The sequence below is a fragment of the Ruditapes philippinarum genome, unplaced genomic scaffold, assembly GCF_026571515.1.
Source record: "Ruditapes philippinarum isolate M1 unplaced genomic scaffold, ASM2657151v2 ctg92_1_1_1_1, whole genome shotgun sequence".
NCBI lineage: Eukaryota > Metazoa > Mollusca > Bivalvia > Venerida > Veneridae > Ruditapes > Ruditapes philippinarum.
Genome location: NW_026864804.1, coordinates 34,028 through 51,958, shown reverse-complemented (window position 1 = coordinate 51,958; position 17,931 = coordinate 34,028).

Here is a 17,931-nt window from a genome sequence, read left to right as displayed (position 1 = left end):
ACATTTTAGCTCACCTGAGCATTATACATCTGGTACAGTCAGTGTTTCTCAGGTGAGCGATATAGAGCCTGTTAGGCCTTCTTGTTTTTTGTTCTCTTAACCAGCATGCATCAAATGTGATAGGCTTATGGCACCTGTATAGAGTCAGGCCTGCATTTACAACGGTGAATCAGACTATATTGTTGGTAGCTTAATATTTGTATTTTGATATTGAAAACATTTAATGAACTTTTCCAAATTCAAAGCTAGGCAGATCCATTACACAAAATCAGCAGGTTAGGGATTAATGTAAAGTATTGGTTCATTTGTAATTCATGAAATAATTGTTTTGCATCATTATTGAATAATTTACATACATTAATCATATGACTTGGAACTTCAGTCCATTATCATTTTGATAAACAGTCAAGGTTAGATATTAACATTCCATCAATGTATTATAGGGGGCTTACTGTGATAATAATAATAATGAACAAACCATACACTTGTTTGTTTTATGTTTACTTTGTCCCCCAACGTGATTCAGATAACCTTATGTCTGTCCATCTATCAAGATAGTTCAGACAGAAAACTGGCAAGGAGGGTTTTGTAACTTCATCCTGTATGTATACATTATAGTCTTATTTAAAAGAGGGCTAATTTGCAGCCCCTTTGTGTCTAAAATAATGCATGAAGGCGGGCCTGTGGTCTTCCTTCACAGTAAAGCTGGGAAATGGTCATTAAATTAAACAGTTTAGTCTGCCAAAGAAAAAAATGAAAAGGGGTAACTGCCTTCTTGTCAAGTTACTTTTTAAGCCTACAATTCCAAAATCCTTAAAAAAAGACAAAGTTGAAGTAAAACCAGTCTTCCCTCTGCTGTAAATAACATGTATTTTTTTAAGATGATGGTATGTACTTTTGTCTACAGAAGCACAGTCAGTTTGAAATGAAATAACATTCCATAACTTTCATACTCCTGAATGGAATGATAGAGAATGGTTATGGTGGTGTCAGTGTTTATTTTTAAAAAATCTTTACACTACATAAGCAGAATTGACCGAGAGCCCCACTTTTTTTTGGTGTATTTGGATTGAATTGTCACCGAATCTTCAAGCTCATTAGTGGTTATCCTACCTGGTGTCCAATCAGACTGGTCGATAGTAAAGTCCCCAAATCCTCTATCCGTGGTCCTCTACTATTCCTAGTTTTCTTCAATGACATCGTGGAAGACCTGGACGTTCAAAAAATCCTGACAATACCAGTTTACATATTATTGTTGACTACACTGCTTCTGCTGCTGAAACACTACAATCTGACATAGACAAGATATCAGCTTGGACTGAAAAATGGCTGGTTACCTGCATTCCACCTCAGTCTGAACTTATGGTTATCTGTCGTAAAAGACATAAACCTTTACATCTCCCACTTCTTATGTATAACCAAGATATAGTGACCGTCAACAGTCACAAACATCTTGGCCTCCACCTTGAAGAAGTTTGCTCTTGAGACATAGTAAAATAAATGATTCGGTCTTGTACTCATTTTTTTCTTTGTTTATATTTTGGCTTTAGATTACTACTAAATGTAAATGTAATTACCCAAAAATAAGGCTTTAAAATCAAGCCAAAATATAACACATTGCAAATTATGGAAAAACCTAGTTAACTTATACTGTAGAGGTTACATTTCCAGTCCAAATATCCTGGAAATTTGTTGATGATTTCTAGGTCAAGCATCGAATTCTGAGGTTAAAAATTAGATACAAGTAACAGCCCAAATATTGAAAATACTTGTTTACACTCTAAATATTTTCATCCTAAATAAATTACGGGTTGTTGCGATGATTTCTAAAGGGTCATTAGGTAAAACATCCCAAATATTGAAAAACCTTTTTAACATTCTGGAGGTGACATTTTCGACCAAAATATCTTGTGTTTCTATGATGTCTAGGCCAAGTTAGAATATGGTTCATCTGGGGTCATATACAAATAAGAATGTTGTGATATCAGTGTTATAGATTTTCTGCTTTTCATTCATAGCTAACAATATTAATTATTCCTTGTCATTAAGAGCCTTAATAATCAGATGAGCGATGTATGGGCCATCATAGCCCTCTTGCTTTTCATTTTTGTGTATGGCACATGGGAAAGCAATTGTCTGATTAAAAGAAATACTGTACAGTAAGATTTGCATATATATTGTATAGACATACATTAAAATTGACAAACATAAAAAGATTTACACAGACATATGAATCATTACAGATATATTAATATTTACAGACAAGTATTCATAAGTCTCTACATATGTATACACTTAGATTTAAATGCATTCTTATATATTAAGAATTTAAAGACAAAATCAAAGATTGAATTCGCATAAAAGAGGACAAAGATTATTGCTTCTTTCTAGCAATTTCATCATTTGTTACTTCTGACCTAAATTACATGTATAATCAACGTTTGAAGTTGTCAGTCATGGGTTAATAAGAAGTTAGTATGTTTTAGTCAAGTTGACGGAAATGATAAGAATAAAGAACATACTTGAATGGGAGTCGCCTGCATTAATAAATTTTGATACTTTTATGACCCAATTATACAGAGTCAAAGGGTACAAAAAGTTCATAAAACACTTAATTGTCTCTCGACACGTGTGATATAATTGCTTATTGAAATTGTAAATAAAATGTGCCATGAAAACTTTTTACTTTTTACATTTTTTTGTGTGAGGCAGCATGGCCGATGTGTATGTATGTGTGGGATTAGTAAGCCAGTTACGACTGTTGGCTGTGTGGATTCAAACCTCGTCATGGGCAAGCTGCTGGCAACACTTCAAATTCTAGTTTCTAAAACAATCAAACTAATAAAATAGTACAATAAATTCTGTGTAAACTAAGACTTATATATATAACGGTAAATATTAACGAACTTTTGAGAAAAGTTTCAAAAAGGTAACAAACAAATAACACTTCCACCACACATGACTAGTTTGATACTATAGAAATGGTTCTTTTAATATCAAAATCAACTAATGTACGTATTGCTATTGTGTTCCTATGTTCCGATGGCATGGCTTTAGATAATATAAACTGAACTTTCATATCAAATTTGTACGCTTGGAAGCTTGTACGGTTATCTAACGTCATGTTTTCATGTATTGTATTTATGTGTGTTAATTATTATTATTATTATTGTTGTTGTTGTTGTTGTTGTTGTTGTTGTTATTGTTCTTTTTCTTCTTCTTCTTCTTCTTCTTCTTCTTCTTCTTTTTCTTCTTCTTCTTCTTCTTCTTCTACTTCTTCTTCTTATTATTATTATTATTATTATTATTATTATTATTATTATTATTATTATTATTGTTTCACTTTGTCTATGAAATTTCAAATGAGTGAAATGCGGAAATATGTATAAAAACTATATTCATTCACATTCAATCCGGAAACGATAAAGTGGTTGTATCTTCAAGTTAAAAACAATTTTATTTGTTGGAACTACTTATGTATGGTCTGTCTAAAGATTTAGTAATTTAATTTATTCGTGGTCTTACTAAAACCACTAATAATTTAATAGAAATTTTGGTTGCAGATTATATTTTGACAATAATTGTTTTATGTTGTCAATGGTTTTATGTTTGCAACAAAAGAAAACCACAAACGAAACACATCATGTTCAGTAGAAGAAATAACCAATTGTCGCCCTCGGATCAACAGCAACTGGAACACCTCGACTATTATTCATCTAATTGAAAGTACTTCTAATTCTTGGCGGTGGTTTTTGGTAGTTTAAATTCCGGATCACGACAGTAAGCGACTTTGTATTCACTAGATCACAGTTCAGCCACAACGTCGTTCCTAGGCTGGCTGTCAAACAGTTAACCAGTTTTAGTTGCCTCCACTTTCGCAAGGAACTGATAACTCATGTACATGCCAGAACAAAGGTACAGAGACCAATCACAACGAAAGTAACCTGCACTGCCCGGGAATCAAACCCGGTTCGCCAAATTCTACATATTAAGCTTACCGGACTTATGATTGAAAATATTTCTAAGCGTAGGTAATTAGACAGAAATACCGTTTCCGTTTTGTGTAGGCCGCCCTATCAGTACTATTGTGTTCGAGGTTCTTACACGAAGTTTGGCGGAAATTAAGGGAAGTATAAGTGTGATTTTAATTAAGGGAAATGAAAGTTTAGAATTTTTAAAAAAGTGATTTGTTGACGTAAGCAACTTCCGGTTTTTGTGAAAAGCAGACGACAATTGCCAATCGGAACACCTCGGGCGTCTTCAAGAATTCGCACTTGACGGAGATTGCCGAGTTGTTACGATTGGACAATTGCTAGTTTGAATCCAAATGAATTCTGTGACTTTCTCCTCGATTTATTTTGAGATTTTAGTGATTAAAAAAGAAGATCGAGTGAAACTACCCATACCCAAGGTTATTGTAAGATTATCGCATTTCAGCAGGGGAAAAAATGATGATACATCTTTAGTTTTACAACTTTTACGACATTAATTTTCATCAGATGATTGACCAGGATAATTTGTAATAAGGGATAATTGATCATTTTATTCACCACATTAAACTAGTGTAATTCATCACATTTAACTACATTGTAGTACTTTCAAACTTTTAAAGGAGAATTTGCATCAAGCAACAAAAAAGATCGTTGAGAATTAAACATCTCAAGATTTTATAAAGACACTTGTCACAATTTAAGATATATATTGTTGTTGTTTTTTTTTCTTAATTTTAATTTGTTGTTGTTTTTTGTTTGTTTGTTTTTGTGTGTTTGTATTTTTTGTGGGGGTTGCTTGATTTTGTTGTTGTTTTGTTTGTGTGTTTTTTTAGATTTTACTGTATACGAGTATTTCACTGTATAACACAATATTAGCAACACATATACATTTATTGTTGGTTGTATAACAGATTACTGGCGCTACTTGACTTTTAATCGACAGTCATCAAACATAATTATTAATTATTATACTTTAAAAGTACATTTTATTGTTATTTTGAGAGGAGCACGTGTTACACGACGTGTTATATGATGATGGGTTAGAGGAACATACTACAAACTGACTTTGAAACATTTGTTCATAACCATTGTCGCCTCGAATCATATCCCGGACCTTGGATACTTTTCATTGGAGTAAGCTATACATGGCCGATGTTACTTTTCAGTATCCTTTCGTGTCTCGAACGACCACCTGATTAAAACCATTAAACTTCCGTAAGGTAGCTGCAAAGAATCCCCTCTACGCTTTAAGTAAATTACAGAAACATGTTGCTTCAATTTTGTAGATACTGGACACATGACCGGACAGACGTGAATATCCTTGGTATTGATGTGTAATAATATGATCAATATGACACTTATATATCGTCAATACTTCGCGATTAAAAAACATATATATGTACATATGTTTATGCGTAAAAGTTCATAAAAACAACCCTTTTTAAGTTAAAAAAAGTATAAATAGATAAAATGTCTATATTTAAACGTGACCGTTGGTATGCAGACGACCAACGTGTTTTTTTTATGAAAATGTCATAAATTTAATGTCCTTTGTTTTAAAGTAAATTGATCGATCAATCAGCAAAATGCTTAGATCGATCACGATACAGACGACAAAATTAAACACGTTATTGTGTAGGTTTTCAACATTAAGTGTAAACGTGACGATTCAAAAAATATTTACGTTGTTGTCGTCATTTATTAGACCACAGTCATGACACATGCAGACAGACTTGTAGTTATATCATTACTAATCAATATTTTACCACTTTTAGGTGTTTGTAACCTGCATGAATCAAAACACTAATTGCAGCAAGGATTACTCAGTGATATCCCAAAAAGCATTCGATTTTCAAAATCATCAATATCGTGAACATATCTCGCAGAAAAGACTAATTGGGATAATAGGCACGATTTTTATTTGTCCAGGCAACAAAAGGCAATATTTATGCCGACCATGTGCTTAGTGGAGAACATAGGTTCAATTTTTACACAAGAATTGCGGCTCATGCCTGAAATAATGCCAGAATGGACACCTGAGGTTCTTTCATCATTTTTGACTGAAAATCTCAACAAAATATTGAAGAAATGTGCCGTTTATTCGACCTTCATTCAGTTGAACTCTAAGTACTTCCATCATAACATCATAATCTTTTCGTCATTTTTTAAAATAAACATATCTCACAAATCCCTTCATAAACTAAAAAAAAGCATTTTATGGTAAATACATTAACGAATAAAACATGCGACGACGTGTTCGGAATTTAAAGTATTTACATCATAATATATAAACAGAAATGATAAATCATTTATTGCAAGCCCCCCCCCCCCCCACACACACACACACACACACACACGCGCACAAATTTAAGTCGTGTCTGAATTTTTGATGAGAAATTGCACCTGTTTAATACGATAAAAAATCAAATCCAACGAGAGTGGGCAATGAAAAATATATTTGGCTGTCTATATCAGACTATGATTCACAATCATGCCATCATTCTTTAACAGAAGTTGTACAATGTTTTAAAGGCGCATTAATCTTCAGAAAATGAATATATTTTCATTCTGTTAAAAAGGTGAAATATGGATTTTGCAAAGTTGTTATATTTTGAAATGCTTATCACCTGGCACTAAATGTGATACTTTGCCAGAAAGGTTGCAAAATGTAAACAAAATGGTATTTTGACTTCCATATTGTAAATAACAATAACTGTACTAATTGTTGAAACGCAAAAGAAGCAAAAGGTGGCTCAGCTTTGTATCCAAAAAAACTTATGAAACTGTAACAGAGCACGAAAAAAAAAAGCTTTCATAGATTTTTTTTATGCTTAATAGACCTTTAAAATTTTTCGTCAAAAATCTATGACTACCTTTTTGCTGTTTACTTTATGTTCAATTTTCTGTATAAGGATATGTTAAACTAAATAGTTTATTAATTACAAATAAAATTGATAAATCTGTATAAAATATATTAATGTATACTTTTAACGTACATGTTTTATCTTTTTGGTTGTTGTTGTTTTTGTTATTACATGTATTTTTATTGCTTTAAATCCATCTCAAACCTGAAGCCCATTGATAAACTTGAAGTATGCATATGTTATAAGCGAAATCATATTGTTAACTTGTGTAATTTTAATGGGTGATCACTTTATAGACAGAGGGAAATTTGATCTACGGTCATATAAAAACAATCATTGTTATTATTTGAATACTATACTTGTTTGTACATATAGCTTTCATGTCATCATTTAGAAATATCATAAATCATAATACACGCGATCTATATTTGTATCAAAGAAAGACATCATTATCTGTCAATTAACATTCAAAGCGCAATTGCATATAATTAACGTCTTTTTTAACAACGAGCACCTGAGCGATAAACGTAACCGATCGTTACCGTCAGTCACGTGATCGAACGCTAACGTAACGTTATCTGCGGTGACAATAGTTAACGTGGATCTTATACGAATAAAAATAGCGGATAATTGGCTGGATACAACAGTATTAAGCTAAATTTTCGCTAAAATCCACTTTTATTTGTATCGTCGTAACTTTTCCATCCATTTGTTTTCTGAAGAAATTTTTTAAAATGCAAGGATTAATTTTGACACTTTCGCTCCTATGTTTTGGTTTAACATATGGATACAGTCGATTCAAACGTGAAATACCTAACGGATATTCAGTTAGGCATCCTTGCCCGGGTAAAGGCCACTGGGATGCTGTCGGGCATATGAGCGGTGGCTATACACCCCAGAAAAATGTTTTCGGTGAGGTAAGTGTCGGATACAGCTTGTCGGACCAAACATATGACAATCGTCTCTTATTTGAATTTTATTCTAAAATTTGTAAATTGATAAATATAATAATTTAGATCATCAAAATAATTTGGCTGGTTTTGATAATGTTGTTCTATGCTGTCAACAAGCAATTTATTATTTATTAAATATAATACGAACGATGATTATTCCTGTAAAAAATGTTGCTTTGAGTAGACAATCAATAAGTTCTTTAAAATTGAGAATAATAATTAAGCATGTAGCCCGATAGTAAAAGATAACACTTTCATTTGATAACATTTTCCCGACGTTTCATTTTGCCCAGCGAGTCCTTAATCAATTTTTATTAATATGAATTTTTTCTGAAGATTATTTCTATAATGTTGAAGTGGTTAGAAGCAGACGATCTTCGGTACTTTAATTATTTATTTATTTGCTTTTGCTTTAATTTATTTATTTGCTTTTGCAAGATACACTTTTTAGGTATTTTTTCTAATTCTTTCTTTAACCATATTGTTCAGTCTAAACCAGTATTTAGTTACAGTCCTTTATTGTCACGCAATTGGTGGTACCCACCCAATGTCTCTATTGACAGCAAATTAAGGGTATATTTTCCCACACCTATAGACAAAAAAGACTCGTGAGATTTCTGACAGCGTTCACGCACGATTACTCGGATGTACCCGCAGATAGCCGCTTTATAATTTATAATTCCAGCGTTTCTTTAAGTAGTGAGACACTGAAATCAATTTTAAATGATATATATATATATAGAAACAACAATCCAATGTTATAATAGGTTTTCAGTTGCTGGATCTCCAATCATCAAAAGAGACAAACATGATTTTGCCTTGTCATGATTAATGTCTTCTTGATAATTTATGCATTTTTATATTCATATTTCCGTGACTTTATCACCTCTCAGTATATACACTTTGTACGAAAAAGGTCAATGCTTCATTCATTCATTGTTTATAATAGTTGTTTTGTTTTGATTTAGGTTTCTCAGCAACTTTTCAATACTATTTGTTTAATACCAAAATAAGGCCTTTGAAGTTCATTATTTAACATGAAGTAATAATTGTTGATCAAAAACTATAATTTTTTTTTTAAATCATGCAGCATGATATTTTTAATCTAAATTATAATGATTGTCGTTAATGAAGTACGGAGACAAAGAAAGTCCTTCACTTTTGTATATAGGTCCATATTTTTGTAAATAAAATTATAGAAGATCTGTGTTGACGCAATTGTGTCGGCGTCACACATTTAACATTTTTTGTAGAACAAAATAATGTTGTTTTTTTTTCATATAGCATTGATTTTTCGCAAGAATATAATATCATTTCAAAGTTGAAAAGTAAAGACCTTTTCACGCTTCCGTACTAATCGGGCGGCCATATAAAGCTCTACATGCATTTATCATTTAATGTTTCTCCTCAATTAGAACTTCAGAGATGGTGGAAAGCGTTGGAATGATGCCTTGTGTAGGATGGACTCGGACGGTGATGGTCTTACTAACGGTGAAGAACTCGGTGACCCACAGTGTAAGTGGAGACCTGGTGATCCAACCCCTGGTCCAGTCAGAGGTCATCCAGGTATATACACACAAGTCTTTTTCACTTACTTGTCCGAATCTCACCTTGATTCCTTGTGTTTATCCTACTAAAATACTTTTATTAATATTAAATGATAGAAGTAAGAATTTATTTTTCAGGTATTTGGTGTAAAACGTGCTCACATTGAGGCTTTACAGTTTGGGTTTTACTTTCCAAATAATTTGTTTCACGCAGCAATGTTCGGTGTAAATATAACTTAAACAGAGACAATACACGGCCTCTTGTACGCCATGATTCTGTTTCAAAACGTACGAAATTGATTTCTCTTTGTTAAAAACGGTTTTGAACACGTAATTTGCATGTACCTAGCTATTCAAAAGCTTGTTAATGAATGTGCAATTTGAGCATGTATAACACAGAGACGCCCCTGGCTTGCAATAAATTACTTGAAAAACTTTTGTAGTGCAGACGTATTAACTAAAAAGTGCATGCGATGAATAATCAGTCTTTTTTTTTTTGTCAAGCACATTTTGTTTTATATTGTATATGCATTGAGTGTAACGTTGCACCAACACAGTAAAGGTCATGTGGCGACTTTCAAGCTTTAAATGGTGGGGGGGGGGGAAGACCTCAGATGGTCCTTCGTGCATTATTTAAGGCACTTTATAAAAACCACCGACGTTCCAAAAGCTAGCTAGATAGCTACCTCACATGAAAGAATCCAGATTCCCAGTCGGGATTCGAACCCTCAGCGGTGAGGGGCAAGTGGTTTTAAGTAAACGACCTTGACCACTCGGACATAGTTTTTTGTTTTAAAATGTACTGCTTATATATAAAAACATGCAAAACATGTTATAATGTAAAACTGGTATGGTACTGCTGTAACGTATTTAAAATCGGTAATTTGTCCTTCGTCAAGATTACTGTTGTACTTTAATTACTTGTCATCCGTATTTTGATTTAAATTCAAAACAATAAGTACAAACATAAATGCCATGGTATCATAAATTATGCTCTATACTTTTAGTAAACTATACATTTACATGTATAGGCAATGTTTCGTGTTTGTGTAGGCCATTATTGATATTTGATACATACATTGCATGTTTTTTTGTTTTAGGATTTTGCGAACAAGACAGACAAAAATGTGACAGTGGAATGACGCATTCCGAGTGCCCTAATCCCCGTGCAAGAGGCAGAGGACGTGGGCGTGGACGAGAAAGGAACCGAACAGTTCCACCAAGTGCCAATGATCATCCTCAGACCTTCTTGTCTAAAAACCTAGGGCAATCTGGCGGTATTGGTCAAGATTTAACACGGTTCGACATTGGCAGGCCAAGCTTTCCTGGAGACAGAGGAATGGGCGGCCCAATGGGAGACCGTTTTGGTATGAGTGATAGAGGTTTCGGCGGACAGTCACCCAGACAGTCAGGAGGATTTGACCAACAATCATTCCAACCTACTGCTCGTCCAAGCTTTCCGTCCTTCGATAGCAGATCTGATTCGGGATCTTTCAGCGTATCGGGTCTTTCACAAGATTTCGGAGTTCCTAGTGGCCGATTTATGGGATCGCCTTCTGGTATGGACCGAATGCCCAGTATGGATAGAACTTCAGGAATCGACAGAACCTCCGGAAGTGGTTTTATGACCGGAAGGGTTGATTACCCAATGAGAGATTCTTTTGGAATTGACCGCTTTAGTTCAAGTTTGGACCAAAGAAGTATCCAAGGTATGGGTTCTCCTTCATCTGGCCCTTCATTTCAAAGTTCAATGACACAAGGTGATATTGAAAGGAGCGTGCAAGCTAGAATGGGCAGGGTAAGATCCCTTAATGGTGATGGCGGACGTATGACATCAGGCGCCAGAGGATCTAGTTCCATGAGCTTTGGCCCTGACCCTAGAGGTATGGGTTCAGGTGGTATTGGCTCATCAATGGGGAGAGGTTTTATTCGCCCGAGGGGACGTGAAGGTATGGGCTCAGCTGGTATGGATACCGGAATGATGATGGGATCGGGAAGTATGGTCCCAATGAGCCCAAGTAGTATGATGACAGGATTTTCAGGCAGAATGGAGGGATATCCACCAGGTTTTGGTGAGACATCGTTTTCGGGTGAAAGACCGTCAATGTCTGGGGGTATGATGGAACGTCCAGGAATGTTCGGAGGCGGTCCAAGCGGCTCAATGATGGGACCATTTTACCCGAGATTTTAAAAAAGAGCAACAAAGCATCTGGTGGTAGAAATTTTCAAAATCAGATTATACAAGTTTAAACTGATATAAATATGTAGGACATTTAAAATTTAGAACCAGAATTCCATGTACCAAAAAATGATGTAAATAAGAAATTGGGAGTACAGTACAGATGATAATATCATTTTAACATTTGACATTTCTGTGATAGCAAAGAGTGTTTTTTGTAATCAATTATTTTTAATGTCTATGTAGACAATAAACTTCTTCAAAACACGTGTTTCCGGAGAAATAACTAATTTACACGTGTTCGTGATACTCACGTGCACGTGTTAATATATCTAAATGAAAGTGAGTATTTAAAACTTACTTGAGACACAAAATGGTGACAGCTTTTATTTAACATACTGTACATACATGTAATCATTTTTGTATAATTTGATTTCATGAATGTGACAACATTTCAAGAATCTGAAATAATAACTTTACCTAAAATGAACAAAACAGCCATTTGTTTTAATTTTACGTTCTTGGAATATTCGTTAAAATTTTTTTTTCAGGAAAATGCAACGCAAACAAAAACAACAAAAAACAACAACACACAACGCACAACAAACACGCGCGCGCGCTTAAATACATGTGATACATTTTGTATATCACAAGACAGCATAATCAGCCTATAATAATCATACCCACTGATACTTATGAACCGGCAACTCTTTTAAATATTTACTATAAGAATTAAGCTTACATCGTGATTTTTCGTGTTAAGTATTAACATAATTTTGCCTATCTATTTAAAACACTTACTGAATTGCATAATGTTTTGGTTACTTTATGTATTTTTCACGTTCAAAAATTATTATTACTGGGATAAGATGTATACAGTTGCCTGATTCACAAGCTGATACGTCGAGCATTTGTTTCTAACGTAACTTGTATAAGACGTGATATCATAATATGCGTTTACAATCACGTACGTTGCTTTTTGTCCACAACAGTTGAACGGACGTAGTTGAACTTACATAGAAAAATATTACCTTAAACCTTAATAAATTATTGAAAATACCATGTTTCAAAGAACTGTGTACATAATTTAGGAAAAATACTGCTTATTCATGAGTTAATGATGATAAATGAAGATGTAGTATTTCTAGTTATTGTTCTATAAAAGTTTTTATTGTTATTAAAATTATACACAAATTGTCTGCTTTATTAATATTAAACTGTTAAGAAGCCCATTAAGCTTCAGAAATGCTTTTTTTTATTTCTCAAAAGCTTTTGAATTTTGGTGTACTTTTATAAAATCCAAATAGTTACTCATAGGCCAATAACCTAAACCATGTTGCTCATTTGTTGCTTTTTTGACAATGGATAAAGTTACAGCAAATTAGTTTTTTAATGGAAGTCAAAATACTTCTTTGTTGATATTTTTCTACATTTAAAACAAATTATTTCATATTTACCGTTATTTTCTTCAGGTAACAAGCACTCTCTAAAACCTTAATGATCAACATTATTTTTTGTCCAATCACATTGTAGTATTTTTCAAATTTCTGCTTAGTCTAACTTTGGTTAATGTGTACTAACTAAATAAAATTCACTTAATCTGTCGTCTAACCGCAGTCTAACAAATTTCAATAATGCATTATATTAGGGAGGAGTTAGAGGTATGGTTTACACTCGGATTTGTAAAATGTTAAGCAAAACAATGCCAACATAAAAAAAATTAGTCGAGGTCAGGTGTTTCTAAATGTGAGGATACAATCAACTGATTTATTACATAGATAATACATGTGGGGCATGTAGAGACAAATGATTACATAGTAACTTTTTTATATCCTTTTAACTGTAAGAAAAATGTCTGTTATAAATTGCTGACTGTTTTAAACTTTATATTTTCCAAAACATTTTTTTTCCACTTGATAGGAATGAACTGCATTAACAATCATTGATATTAAGAATACAATGATTACATTTTTTGGCTGGAAAACTGATTGTTAATGGACCCCTCCACCTGTAAACCTAAATTGATACACAGAAAAAAAAGAACTGTTTTACTGTAGATAAAGGTATAAATTCTGTGACATTTCAGAAAACATGTGCCTGATTATTTGTTGATCAGGGCCATTTATTTAGCTTATATCTAAATGTGATATGTTAGAAACTTGACAAGGTGTAGACATCTTGTAGAGCGAAAGGGCGGAGCTATCGGTGATTTAGTGAAATGCCTTGTTTTTGGTTGAAAAAATAATGTTGATCATTAAATAGGTTAATGTTTAATAATATGCATTAACAAAAATAATTGGTCGCCTGCCTGCGGCAGGCTTGACCAATTATTTTTGTTAATACATATTATTAAACACTAACCTATACATAATTTAAACATTATAAATTTCATGTTTGACCTTTAAAAAAAATAAATAAATATTTGTTTCTGAGGCGTAATGTGCCTTTCACAAACTTTTGTTGAATTCCAAACGCATTGATATATATTAATTTTACGAATGTTTTGAAGGAAAAAAATGTGGGACAAGAACATCTCTGGTTTTATCCATTTTTTGCGAGTAGACTGGTGTTAAACTCTTTAAATTTGGAGAGAGAAAAAAACATTAATATTAAATAATTACCTCATTTTGATCATACAAAATCGTCCATGTAACGATCAAAATCTACTGACTTTATTTAGAGTCATGGCAAACAATGTTGGTGTATGACTTAAATATACATACATGTATGTGAATAGCATGCACATATTAATATAATACTAAAATATACTGACAAAAAATCATTTCATAAAGAGCTACTAATGACAAAGTAACATAGGACAATAATTTAAAGTTATTGGCCTTGATTTTTTATCGAATAAAACAACTAGTATGTCGAAATAACCAATTTCAAGCTAACATGATCGTGAATTCATGACGTTGAAATTTGAATTCATGAAGATAAAATCGTGAATTCATGAAGATGAAATCGTGAATTCATGACGTTGAAATCGTGAATTCATGAAGGTGAAATCGTGAATTCATGAAGATGAAATCGTGAATTCCGTATGCTGGAGACGTGAATTCCTGAAGTTTAAATCGTGAATTCATGAATATGAAACCGGGATATCATGAAGATAAAATCGGGTATTCATGAAACTGAAATGACCCCATCAGTGTTTCGTACCTGAATTATGTCCTCAGTTCTGTGACAAATACTTTGCTGACGCATATAGCGCTGCAGTTACAATTTTTATTGTAATAGTACCAGTACATGTTAAAGAACGAATAACAAGGGAGGGCAACATTAACTTAACGGCCCCATTCCCCCCCCCCCCCACCAAGGGATGGTAACTGGGCTTATAACTGGGGAAGTGATGAAAAGGTGAAGGTTCTTTTAGATAAGAGAGAGTTTTTTTTAATTAATTCCAATAGATAACTGACCATTTTTTTCTTCTTTTTAATTTTAAATTAATACTATTTCAAGTTTAGTATGAAAAAGGAAGTCTAGTCGTATTGTGTACGGCTGTAATTATTGTTTAATTTTCGGTCTGTAAATAATTATTCAACAGATAAGAATAAATACATATACATCTATTGACATATACATGAAGACTTGACGTCTGCTTACATGTATATCATATACAAAACCATGTACAATTAGAATTCACTTTCGACCAAAAAATAAGACGTACATGTAAATAAAATCAAACTTTCGCGTACGACAAAAATAAATGTAGCAAATATAGATGTAGCGGAAAGTCATACAATTGCAGAAAACGTGTACGTACAACCAAGACATATGATGTCTTCTTTTGTCTGAACGAGAAGTTACACAAGGCTAAGATATTGTCCACACATTTATGACAGGCGGCAGTAAAATTCGTGTGCTTTCATCAGTGAAGCATTATGACCGGAGGGGCTCTTTGTCCATAAATTATAGTGTAAACATTGGTGATAAACAATCAGTTAGTGTGCTGTAAACGTCAATCTTCACCAGTTTAAAACTCACATCACTCCACGTTGTATAATAAAGCAATAATTACTCTTTGGTGTCATTTTGTAATTACGAAACTGACATGAAAGAAAACAAGAGAAAACTAAGCTCAAGGCATATTTAACATTCGTTTATGATACTTGTACGAGTCGAAGTGTTAAATGTAACACCTTGGTCTGTCACATAAATTATAAAATTGAATTTCCTTTTCTCTCCTCCTTATTGGTTATCATGTCATTCATTTTTTTTATCAAACGTCACAACAATGTTGATGTCACATTTGTGGAGGAAGCCAAGTAGGCGTAGATCTATAAATAGGAAATTATATGCAACCCAAACATATATAAATGATATAATATAAAGTAGTAGCTTAATACTTCCTTATTTTGAAAAGTGCTGTTGACAGTCATTTTAGACTCGCAAAAGTGACTTTTCAAGATGGCGTCCAAGATGGCCGACATTGAAAAATTGTGTTCTCAGGAGCAGCTGGATCACTAGGACAAAAAACTTTGATAACGCAGCATTGGAGAAATGTGTAACATAGTTTATTTATACTTCTTAGTAGATATTTGGCCCACCAGGCTGTAACCTTGACCTTTGACAATGACCTTTATATTGACCTTCTAAAATACCATTTCATCGGTTCTTTTGATCAAAACAATCTATTTAAGTACATAAAACTCTTTCAGTTAAAGCTTTGTGCCAAATCTTAATAAGTACAGTTGTTTAATTACCTGTGCCACGGATTTAATTACAAAGTCCGTGTTGGAGCAGTGTTTATAAAAACATGAATGACTTCAATTTTAAGCAAACATACATAGAAAATACATAATAATATAAGAATAAAAAACAATTTCACTTGTATCTTTGTATCATGAATATCATTACATATATATACTCTATGAACTATATATCAGCTTAAAAACCCTAGATTAGACGATGGAAATTTGAAAAACTTGAAAACTGTTCCTATCATACCAGGGTTGGGTAAAATAAATATATAGCATTTTTCAAATATTTTGCTGACATAAGCGATTCCATGGCCGTAGCCTAAGTAATTTGTATATAAAATACATTTTTAGTTTTCAATTTATATTACAAATACTTATTTCAAAGCCATATACAAAGATTGGTGAAAATACACTATTCAATTTTGAATAAAAGTGTCCATCCCAATCGAATCCAAGCGTAGATTTTCTCGGGTCTTTTCGCCGCTTAAAACCAATTGCCAATAACTTCTAGTAAAGCATCAGTGTCAAAAAGTAAATAACAAAATTTATTTATTATTTTTATCCAGTGCTGCAGATATGCACCTAGTGGTTCAATTATGCATTGTATTTTTACAATGCAATGCGTTATTCAAAGTTTTTGCACAAATTTGAAATGTATAAGCTTATAGGAATGCAGGTTACAATAAAACATCTTAAAATATTCTGTCAAAAGCAAGGAACTTTAATTACTGGATTCATATACTGGAGTTTGTAAAACTCTGAATAAACTGACCTTTAATTCTAATAGAAATGAGTTTCTTAATTGTAAACTTGACAAACCGAGAGAAACCTAAAGAAGTATGCACATAACTGGGGATAAAATTTCAAACAACTTGAGACCACAGAAAGGAACCGAACTGTTCCACCAAGTGCCAATGATTATCCTCAAGCTGTAATAAGTTTGTAAAGGGAAGTAACTGTTTTAAAAGATCTTAACTTCGCTTAAACAATTATCTGTCTGCTTTAGCTTACTGAAGCTATCCACAGTTTTCTTTTCCTTTTTAACTACAACAGCTGCGAATACATCACCCGAATTTAAAGTTCAATGTTCCAATACAGCAATGCAATAAATACATGACTAAACAAATTCGTTGAATTGATACCCCCTGCCGAATGATTCAAACTTCTTAATTAGTACCCCGTATTATGATCCAGAATTACCAGGAACTTTTGTTCATAAGTCTGACAAATTAAATGTTGTCTTCAATACATTTATACCTATATAAAGTTCAACGTTTTATCCATTAAAGAGTAAAATGTTCCGCTGAAGTCCGCCTTAAATAACCATGATAACGCCACAAATTCGCCGGAACCTAATGTAAAACCCGAAATTTTTCATACTTAAATTTCATGTAATTTGAATGCTGAATTAATGCGAAATGAAGTTTATCATTTGTAGATGGGACGTTTATTTATAACGTCGTCATCAGAACGTCTGGAGAAAACAGTGTTTCCATACACATTTGTCAACAGTTCGGGGTCTCCAATTTAAAATGCTAAAAGAAAAATCACACAAGTATCTTGTTATTCAAATTATTATCCATCGCTGTGGCGTTTGAAAACGATGTGCTACTGAGTGTGGCATTGCCATTCCCCCCCCCCCCCCCCCCCCCCAAATTTTTTACAAATTTTAACTGAAGAATTGCATATA